This window comes from Podarcis liolepis (assembly GCF_965112155.1).
Source record: "Podarcis liolepis genome assembly, chromosome: 8".
NCBI classification, from domain to species: domain Eukaryota; kingdom Metazoa; phylum Chordata; class Lepidosauria; order Squamata; family Lacertidae; genus Podarcis; species Podarcis liolepis.
The window spans coordinates 21,983,011-21,991,812 of record NC_139560.1 but is presented as its reverse complement, the minus strand read 5'-3'; the positions used below and the strand labels follow the sequence as shown (position 1 = coordinate 21,991,812).

The following is an 8,802-nucleotide window of genomic DNA, read 5'->3' as shown; positions in this document are numbered from 1 at the left end:
TTTTTTTTGGTTGTTTGTTTTTAAATAAGAAGCATTAAGTTTTCCAAACAATGGATCTGCTTTTTCCCGTTAGTGGAGAAAGAGAATGTTTTAATACGTTTTTTTCAGACAGGTCTGATAATCTGAATTAGTTTTGGAAAAGTAAACATAGATTCATTTTTTATTTTAAATATATAGCTATCTGAGCAATGCTATTCCGTCATGAATAAATGAAGCTGGTATTAATTTCTTATTTGGATGATACACATTGGGATAACTCATTTGGATGAGTTCCATACTGAGGTTTTCATACGAGAAACTGAATTTGGCCTTCTGGAAAATCCAGTATAGGATGCCTTTAAACAAACAATTAACCTGCTTGGTCCCTGTCTTTTAAAAAAAACTTCAGTGATGCGGTGCTGAAATTAGATTCAGAAAAGGAATGAATTGGGGGTCTATATTCTTTAAACAGCTTCTTCTCCCTGTATAGAAGCTTATTTTTGTTTATGGTTGTAAGGAAAGGGATGCAATTAAATGAACACACTTGAATGTGGAAATGTCATACCTGAAACAGAGACATGGGCTCTTTAAAGGTATTAGCATAAATCTAGCACATTTGTTTATTATGTTTCAAAATCAGTCACTGGTATCTCTGCCACAGGTAACAATTGACTTTTCAGGCTTCAAGTTAATAGCCTTGTCTCTTGCTTGTAAGGATCAATATTAGTATTAATTAATCACCATTATCAGTCCTAGGATCTGGTTCTATTTGTTGTTACATCAGCAAATATCAATATAGAAAGTAGACTCTCTGATCGTCATGGCAACTTCATCTCTTGGGTCAAAGAAAGTTTATCTTATCTGTGCATGGAGAGTGGCAAACTGTTTAGGGATCTAGTTTGAACTCTAAGAACATTGATTTAGTTTTTGTTTGTGAATAGAGGCTGAATTTCAATCACAAGGGATAGGAAAGATTTAAATATTAATGCCCAGAGGTATGTCCAAGAGGGTGTCATGCTATTACTGTCAGATTGTCTTTCTGAGATGACACAAAGGGGGAAGGAGAGAGAATTGTGTCATTTGGATTATTTCAGGCACAGTAATATGTGCATTTGACAAACATGTCTAGAATGAAAGTGTGCTAATTCCGTTGTTTTTTAAGAGCAGTATTATTTTACCTTGAAAGTCTGCATTTGGTTTTGAGGCATACTGATGTATAAAGGTGACAGTGTTGGGTGGAGTAGGGAGGTATTTTGTTAGGCACTGCCAGGTAGAATTCATTAAAAAAGAAAAAAATGGGAAGACGACAAATCAGTTTTCCTGATACTTGTGGAGTAATGACAAGCAAACAGAAACTAGAGGCAATCTGAATAATACAGCCTAATCAGTTAGATGTACCCTTGGAGATTGCTGAACTGATAAAAGTATTTCATGAGCCTGTAAAAACGAAATATGAATTCCACTTTGTTGCTATTCACCTTAATAAAATATTGATGTATAGCTCTGTTGAAAATCTCTCCAGGGCATTGGTGTTCATATATACAGCACTTTGTTGAAATATTGACATACAAACACATCACTTTGTCGAGACGTACAGCTCAATCTTTAGGAAGCTCTGAACATCAGCCAGCCCTAATATGTGTAGTCTTGTTTAGAAGTGCATGTAGAATTCCCACACTCATTTATCCTTCCTTGTGTGTTTCCTTCTGCAATAGCCTTGTTAAAAACATTATTCAGGTAGAAGGTATAAGTAGTGCTGTTACTTGTAATAGCTTCTCATCCACAAAACCACCCATTTTGGGACTAATGGATATATATAAAATATAACACCGATGGAAGTATGCATGGTGCTTATAAGTGGCAAATGACTCAGTTCTTGGTATTGACATCTTTTCATTGATTTCTTAGTTTTATCTAATGCCTTGAAAAGGTATTGCCATCGTGAGTTGGTAACAGCTGTGGATGGCTGTCACCAATTTAATTCCCCTCCCCCTGTACTGAATTTAATCTGTTTAGAAGTAAACATACAGTTTGAACACATGTTTGAACAAATTCAAGAAGTGATATATAAAATTGATTGGGTGGGGGCATCCATTTTCAGTCTTCTGTTCTAGTGGTGAACCCTCCAGTCTTGCAGCCGATACAACATTTGTATGTTGAGGAATAGGAAAGGAAAAGATAGATTTCTTCGAGGTTAGGATTGTATTAATATTCTGTTACTTTGCAGTGTGCTTGAATATTTCTGATTACTCAGATGAGTTTCTCTCTCAATCCATTCTTAAGGGTCTCTGAAAGTAATCACTGTATTAGGAAACAAAAACTTAAGAATACATACAAAATAAAAACTCTTAACCTGAGTCTTGTATTGCATTAGGAAGAAGCTTGGGCTCAAGCTTTAGCAAACCGTCAGAAGGACATTCAATCACAGTGAAGAAGTTACTGGTAGAGGCCTTCTATTTGTCCTTGTCATTGAAACTTGATTGCATCTAAGATTGCATATAGGGAAAGATGCATCCACTAGCCATTTTAGGCCCAAGTTGCTTGGTAGGAAAATGAGAAGTATATATTTAATTGACTCCTGTGTTTCAAAATATCACTGAATAGTTGTTGTTTTTACTTCATTTGCATTGTGCAGTAACCACAGACTCTATATTGGGACTTTTTATCTTGCATCCAATGTGCTTTCTTATTTTAACACAAAGAAATGTTACATTGATTGTTATGTTTACATGGTGAATAAGATTAGTTATGGGTTATTCAGAATAGTACAGGTGTATTGCAGCAAGCGGTTTGGGTTTCCCATCCGAAATTCTTCCTGTATGTTATGTGGAACAATTGCATTGATGAGTAATAGTAATTGTGTGTTTTTAGCCAGTAGTCTGTGTTTTAAGCTTTTGGAGGCTATGATTAACTGATAATAAGTTGTGTCACAGGTTGTTTTGAGTTAGTATTTGTACTGGAAATACAGAAGAGGAGATAGAACAGTTAAAAGGTTTTATTCTTATTCGACATTTGAAGTTTTCCCTCATATTATATCATTTTATCCTAACTAAATTTTGTTGTACTAATATCATTTGAAATATACTATTTAGTGGTTTTCTCCAAAAAAATATTTTTTGTTAACAGTAATACTTAGATGCTTGCCTTTATTGGATTTGATACATTCGGGATGCACCTTTTGTGTCTTTGACTATATAGCCAGTTGAGTATAACTTCATGTGAAAGTAAGCATATGTGTTCCAGTTTGGGAATGAACACTGAATCACCCAGAAAGTTAAAAAGCTGGGTAAAGCTGGGTACTTAAAACAACTTTTTGAATACAGTTCTACTATATACAGACTGTTTCCAGTGACAATATTCTACCTCAGTCTAGTTTATGTGCTTGCATCCTATTGTATAATATGACGTATCTATGTGATAAAAGGATAGGAATTCATTTTACTTATTAAACTTAATATTACAAATGAACTAACAAACATCATTCTTATATCTGATTAGTGTTAATTACAGCAGAGGAAAGGTTATGTAAAGATTGTTGTTTACAGTTAATGGATCAATTCAAAATACGTTTGTTTATCCTCTCCTAAACATATGACTACATTTGACCTTTTATTGGGTTTACTTTATTTATTTTGCTTTTCAGATTTTATTTTTATAATCCTCCATCTCTGAAATAGATCTTTTCTCTGAAGCATCTTTAGATTCTTACATCTTACAAATAGTATTTTCAGTAGTCTTCCAGAACTGGTCATACATTTTCGGGGCCTGGGCTTGTACCACAATGCTTATTGGTTCTAATATGAAAAATATGAATCCAAAATTTAGTGATGGTGGTATTCTTTTACTTTTCCAGCCTTCTGATTTTGTATAAAATGTCCTACTTTGAAATTGGATAGAAATTAATATGCGTAATTTTACTTTAGAAAAGCAGTAATCCCAGTTGTTTTTAAATTGAAATACTTAAACTGGTTTTGAACCAGCAACCTTTTACTTTACTTAACATCAGACTCTTAGAGTGCAATTATTTGCATCGTATTTAGAAATAAGCCCCACTGGGCTACATGGGGTTTACTTCCAGGTAAGTGTGTACAGTATAGGATTACTGCCTTAATTGTAGTAAAATTGGGCACAATCATTGCTCATGTCAGCATTCTGTTTCATGCACTGCAACAGTAATTATAAAGGTCAGAATTAATAATGAGAATATGTAGCACAAACCTTGATTTTGTAAATATATATATATTTATGATTTTATTTCTGGTAACTTTTCATTATGTGCCATATAGAGATACGGAGCACATCTAGGAAGACTTTAAGCTGGTTGTTAAAGGAATCCACAATTGCAAGGGAATATAATTAAAAATGTTTTGATATAACAGAGAGGTAATTTTTAAAACCAGATTTCTAAAAATGCATGTGCACTGTTAGAAGAATGGACATCTTGGACAAACAAATGCATATTTTGCCATCAAGTTCTTTTAAGCTTCTGAAGTCAGGCCTACAACTGGGTCAGATGATAAGATGAGCACAACAGCAAAAACGAAGAGCACCTCTGATAAAAACTGATTGATTGATGTCTGGCTTCCCTACCATCGCAAGCAGTTGACAGTTAGTTTAGGATCAGATGATTTGGCTTTTGCGATAGATGATGGGGTCTGTTAGGGAAGTCTGAAGGACGTAAAGGTCGTTTTCTGTGTAGTGTCAGGGAATACTGGGTTCCCACAAGGTGGGGCATTGGATTACATTTTTCTTTATCTTGTGCCTTAACTTTTCAAGGTCTGCTAAAATAAAACAATCAAAAAGAAAAGTTCAGAGAAATTTACAATACTGTACAGTACCATGCATGTCTACTCAGAATTAAGTTTCATTGAATTCAATGGGACTTACTTCCAGGTAACTGCGTATTGCAGCCCTAATTGTAATCATAGCATCCGTACTTGCATAATAAAGTTAAATTCAAACCAGATATTCTGCAATAATATTATAGAGTGACCCTTAGCTTTTGACAGGTTCACACGTAATTGGCCCGAGCATTAAAAAAAAATCTAAGTAGTGTTTAACTGTTATATTTTACAAATTCCAAACACACACACACCTAATATACTTAACAATTGACTATTATTATTAAGGTACAGCTTTTATACCAACATTAAGGCTGCAATCCTTAACTCACTTACTAGAAAATAAATCTCACTGAGACATATTTATATTCAAGGACAACAAATTGAAGAACTAGAACATAATGCTGTTCAGCCCAAAAGATTTTCAGGACAGTTACAAAAAAAATGCTGCAACTGTCATAGAACTGGAATGTAGACAGCTGGGATTTGAATTTAGATTTTGGACAGTTTTATACTCAGTGGAAATCCATTATGATGTATCTCTTTACTCTGAGTTTCAAGGGTCAAATCTCCAAAGGACAGTTGAGTTTTAGCTAATGCTGTTGGCTTAATATCGGTAAGATGATTTTTTTCAAGGTGCTGTATTGCTGATAATATTGAATGCAGTCTGAAACAGCCTGTAGATTAATTTGGATGGCAGCAGTGTATGTTCTTCTCAGTGATTTGTTGCACCTCACAAAACAATGCTTTCTTAATGTCTAAACTACAGAATAAATTTATTTTTAAAAGCTGGTTTTAAGCAAATTCTTACAATTACTGTTATCCATATGGCTCCTATCTAATGATGTGCGCTTCCATAATCAGAAATAAGAATAAGAATATGACACAGCAGATTTTAGGAAAGCCCCCACCCTTCAATACAAGATTGTATTTATTGTGTCAGATACTTTGTCAACGGTACGAATAATCTATTTAGCATTTAGGTTTCAATGTCTGTCTTTGTAAAATTTGGTTATTCTGCACTAAAAGTTTTTGGCCACAAGCAACTGTTACATGTTTGCAAAGTAAATGATATTTGACAAGGGTATGTGCTTTTATTTGATAAACTATATTCCATGTTGTAAGATGAAGTAAAATACACTAACATCATTTTTATAGGTAGCTTCACTTTTGGTTATATACTAGCTCCTCATCTTATTCAACTCATTTAATAGATTTTCACACCTCTCTCTTCCTCTCACAAGTCTTTCTTTTGGCAGATTTTTAAAAATGTAAGAAAGAAAAATAGCTTGATAACTCAGTGTGTTCTAGAGTGCCACACCTCTTATTAGGTAATTGAGAACCATCTAATTATACCCAGAAGAAAATCAGGAGTGATGAATCAAAGAAAGAAAAGAAAAAGTAATGTAGCCAAAATTATCAGGATCAGCTATATTTATAAATGGAAAGTAACAATCAGCTACTTAGATGAACTAGACTGTGTAATTTTATGATTAGCCCTGCAGTGTAGAAAATCTCATTTAAGTGGGAGTATTTGTTGGGGATGTTCTGGCTGGAGTGATTAGCAGTAACAGAAAATGTTACTGGTAAGGAAAAAAGAACACTGAAGCTCAAGTTTGAAAAGCATATTTAGCACACACATTCACAGTATGGCAGACATGTAAAACATTCTTTTTCTAGCTAGGAAATTCTGTTTATCCAGTAGTGGTCAGCTATTGGCAGATTGTTTTTAGAAGTTATAGGAACAAAAATAGAGAGGGAAATATTGCATTGAATATCTATGCTGTTTCATAATAGTGTAACTCTACTAAAGTAAATGGCATTATTGTAAAAGTATTAACATTTAGATTTAAAAAATGGATCGGTTACTTACAGATAGTTCTTAAATATGTTAATTCAGTATTATTCTTCACTGAGTTCAGTGAGACTGAATTCCTCATAAGTATCTTTAGGATTTCAGTCCTTCAGTTCATTTAGCTTGTTTGTGTACCAGTTGGTCACAAATATTTGGTGTAAAAAATAATTTTATAATGTTTTACCTAGGACTTTGTTTTTCAGGTGCTATTTGGCCATTGACTGACTGAATACATTTGTTTGTAAAAGCTTAATATGTCAAAACGCTTTTCAGTCTCTGTAGTTTGATGATCTAACCATTACACCTTGCTTTTTGTGAGGAAGCTTTTTAACAGTATCTTGAAAATAACTTTGAAAATAACTTTCAGGATAAATATTTTTAGCATTTGAAAACTTCTGTCTGGTCTGTGGTGGACATAAATTCCTTTTTCAACAAAACTTTATCTTACAGATAACATAAATGTATTTTATTCCCCATTTTAACCATTATTTTAATATTGAAACCCCCAATTCTAATTATTTGGTAAAGATCCTAACCTATAGAAACTAAAATCATGTAGCCATTCACTCAAATCACAGTTGCCTTTCTGATTTATTTATGCAAGAAACACAAAAGGGAATTGGAGAAAATATGATAATAAAAAGGTTAACATTTTAAACAACCATTTTAGACATATAGAAGGAGTAGGAAGTGCTGCAGTTTCCTTTTTAGAGTACCTTGAGTACCTAGGTTCAGATATAAGCGAGAGAGGGTGATGATGCTTAAATGCTGGGACCATCTTTCAAGACACTGGTAAAAATCAATTTTAAGTGGTGTATATGAACCTTTGAGAACTCTGTATGTGGCCCCAGTTGATATACTGAAGTGAATAAGTTAAAGCCCAGAAAGAAATCTAGACATCTACTTTATCCACACTGTAGTACTTTCACACTTTCATGGTAAAGGATTCAATACAGTTTAAATTTTAAGAAAACATCCTTTCAGTGTGCAGTAAAATAGCCTGCCTATAGCAAGCAACTTTATTTACTTTTTTTTTTGCTAAAAGATCTGTAGAAGTCCTTCACCAAAGATTAGGATCTTCATTTTAAAATCATAAGTAGACGGATGCTGCTTTCTACAGAGGTAGCTCTGTAGTTTCAACATGTGTGTTGCTTGTTTTATTAACCTCCTACTAGCAGTATGGAGTTTTGTCTTGGAAATATGCTCTGTGTCTTAGATTTCAATGTCATGCTAATATAGGCACCATGTTGCAGAAAGAAGCTTATCTATCCTATGCTGTTATCCTAAGTTCTGAATTCTGAGCTGCTTCCTGCACCAAAAACAGTTCATCTTTCATATCAGATGTTTTACATTCTGAATGATTTTAAGAATGCCGTCAGTTTTTAAATCCAGACTTCTATCCAGATTTTTCTGTTGGTTTCTTTTTATATATATATAAAACTAGCCCATCACCAAATACTTTGCCCTTATTATCATCTTATTAAGAATACTATAGCCTTGAATTACTTCCAATATTTTATTTTTAATGTAATTGCCTTATAATATACACTATCATTAATCCTGGGGCAAGTTGTGGAGAGGGTTGTGGCAAGGCAGCGAGAGGCATTATTGGATTACATGGATTATCTAGAGACATTTCTGTCTGGGTTCAGATCTGGCTTTAGGACCAAGATGGCCTTGGTCACACTGATGGATCACCTTGATCAAGAGCAAGAAAAGGGGTATGTGACCTTGTTTTCCGACTATGGTCCCGATATATTGCTACTGTTGTTAATTGCCATGTGTATGACAAGGCTCTGCTTTCTTGCTTGCTTCTTCCTTTGGAAGGGCAAAATAGAAAATGAAGGAAGGAAGGAATAAAATATTTATTTTTGTAGTCTGTGCTATTCTGAATGCACAAGCTAGGTCACATCAGTATAACATCAGGTGATTGACTAGAGCATGGTAAGGCCCACATGTCGGACTTGGCTGATGGAGGAGGTAAAGTTCTTGCCTGCCAGCTGGATGCAGTTCCCCACCCCTGATCTGGAGTAAATGCAAATACTGGGTTTTAGAAAAGCTCAAGAAGTAACAAGAATACAAGACAACAATCATGTGGTGTTATCGCAGAAGTGGGGCAGAATACAG

General features: G+C 34.2%; 1 protein-coding gene and 1 long non-coding RNA gene across 10 annotated transcripts in view; one reads left to right on the top strand and one right to left on the bottom strand.

Moving 5' to 3' along the window:
- Window positions 1–8,802, top strand: part of ZFPM2 (zinc finger protein, FOG family member 2) — a 434,450-nt gene that overhangs the window by 104,598 nt on the left and 321,050 nt on the right. For 3 of the 9 annotated variants that reach the window (XM_083516564.1, XM_083516558.1, XM_083516559.1), the window contains exon 1: window positions 5,313–5,436. The exons of 4 other annotated variants lie outside the window; for them this stretch is intronic. The gene's annotated coding sequence lies outside the window, so the exon portion shown is untranslated. Of the gene's footprint in view, window positions 1–5,312; window positions 5,437–8,802 lie in introns of those variants that run through there. 2 more of the 9 variants (XM_083516562.1, XM_083516556.1) reach the window with 2 other exon arrangements.
- Window positions 4,436–5,282, bottom strand: LOC310713233. Its single transcript, XR_014529125.1, has 2 exons — window positions 5,157–5,282; window positions 4,436–4,760 (listed from the first exon to the last, which is right to left on the bottom strand). It is a non-coding gene; the product is annotated as an uncharacterized lncRNA (long non-coding RNA).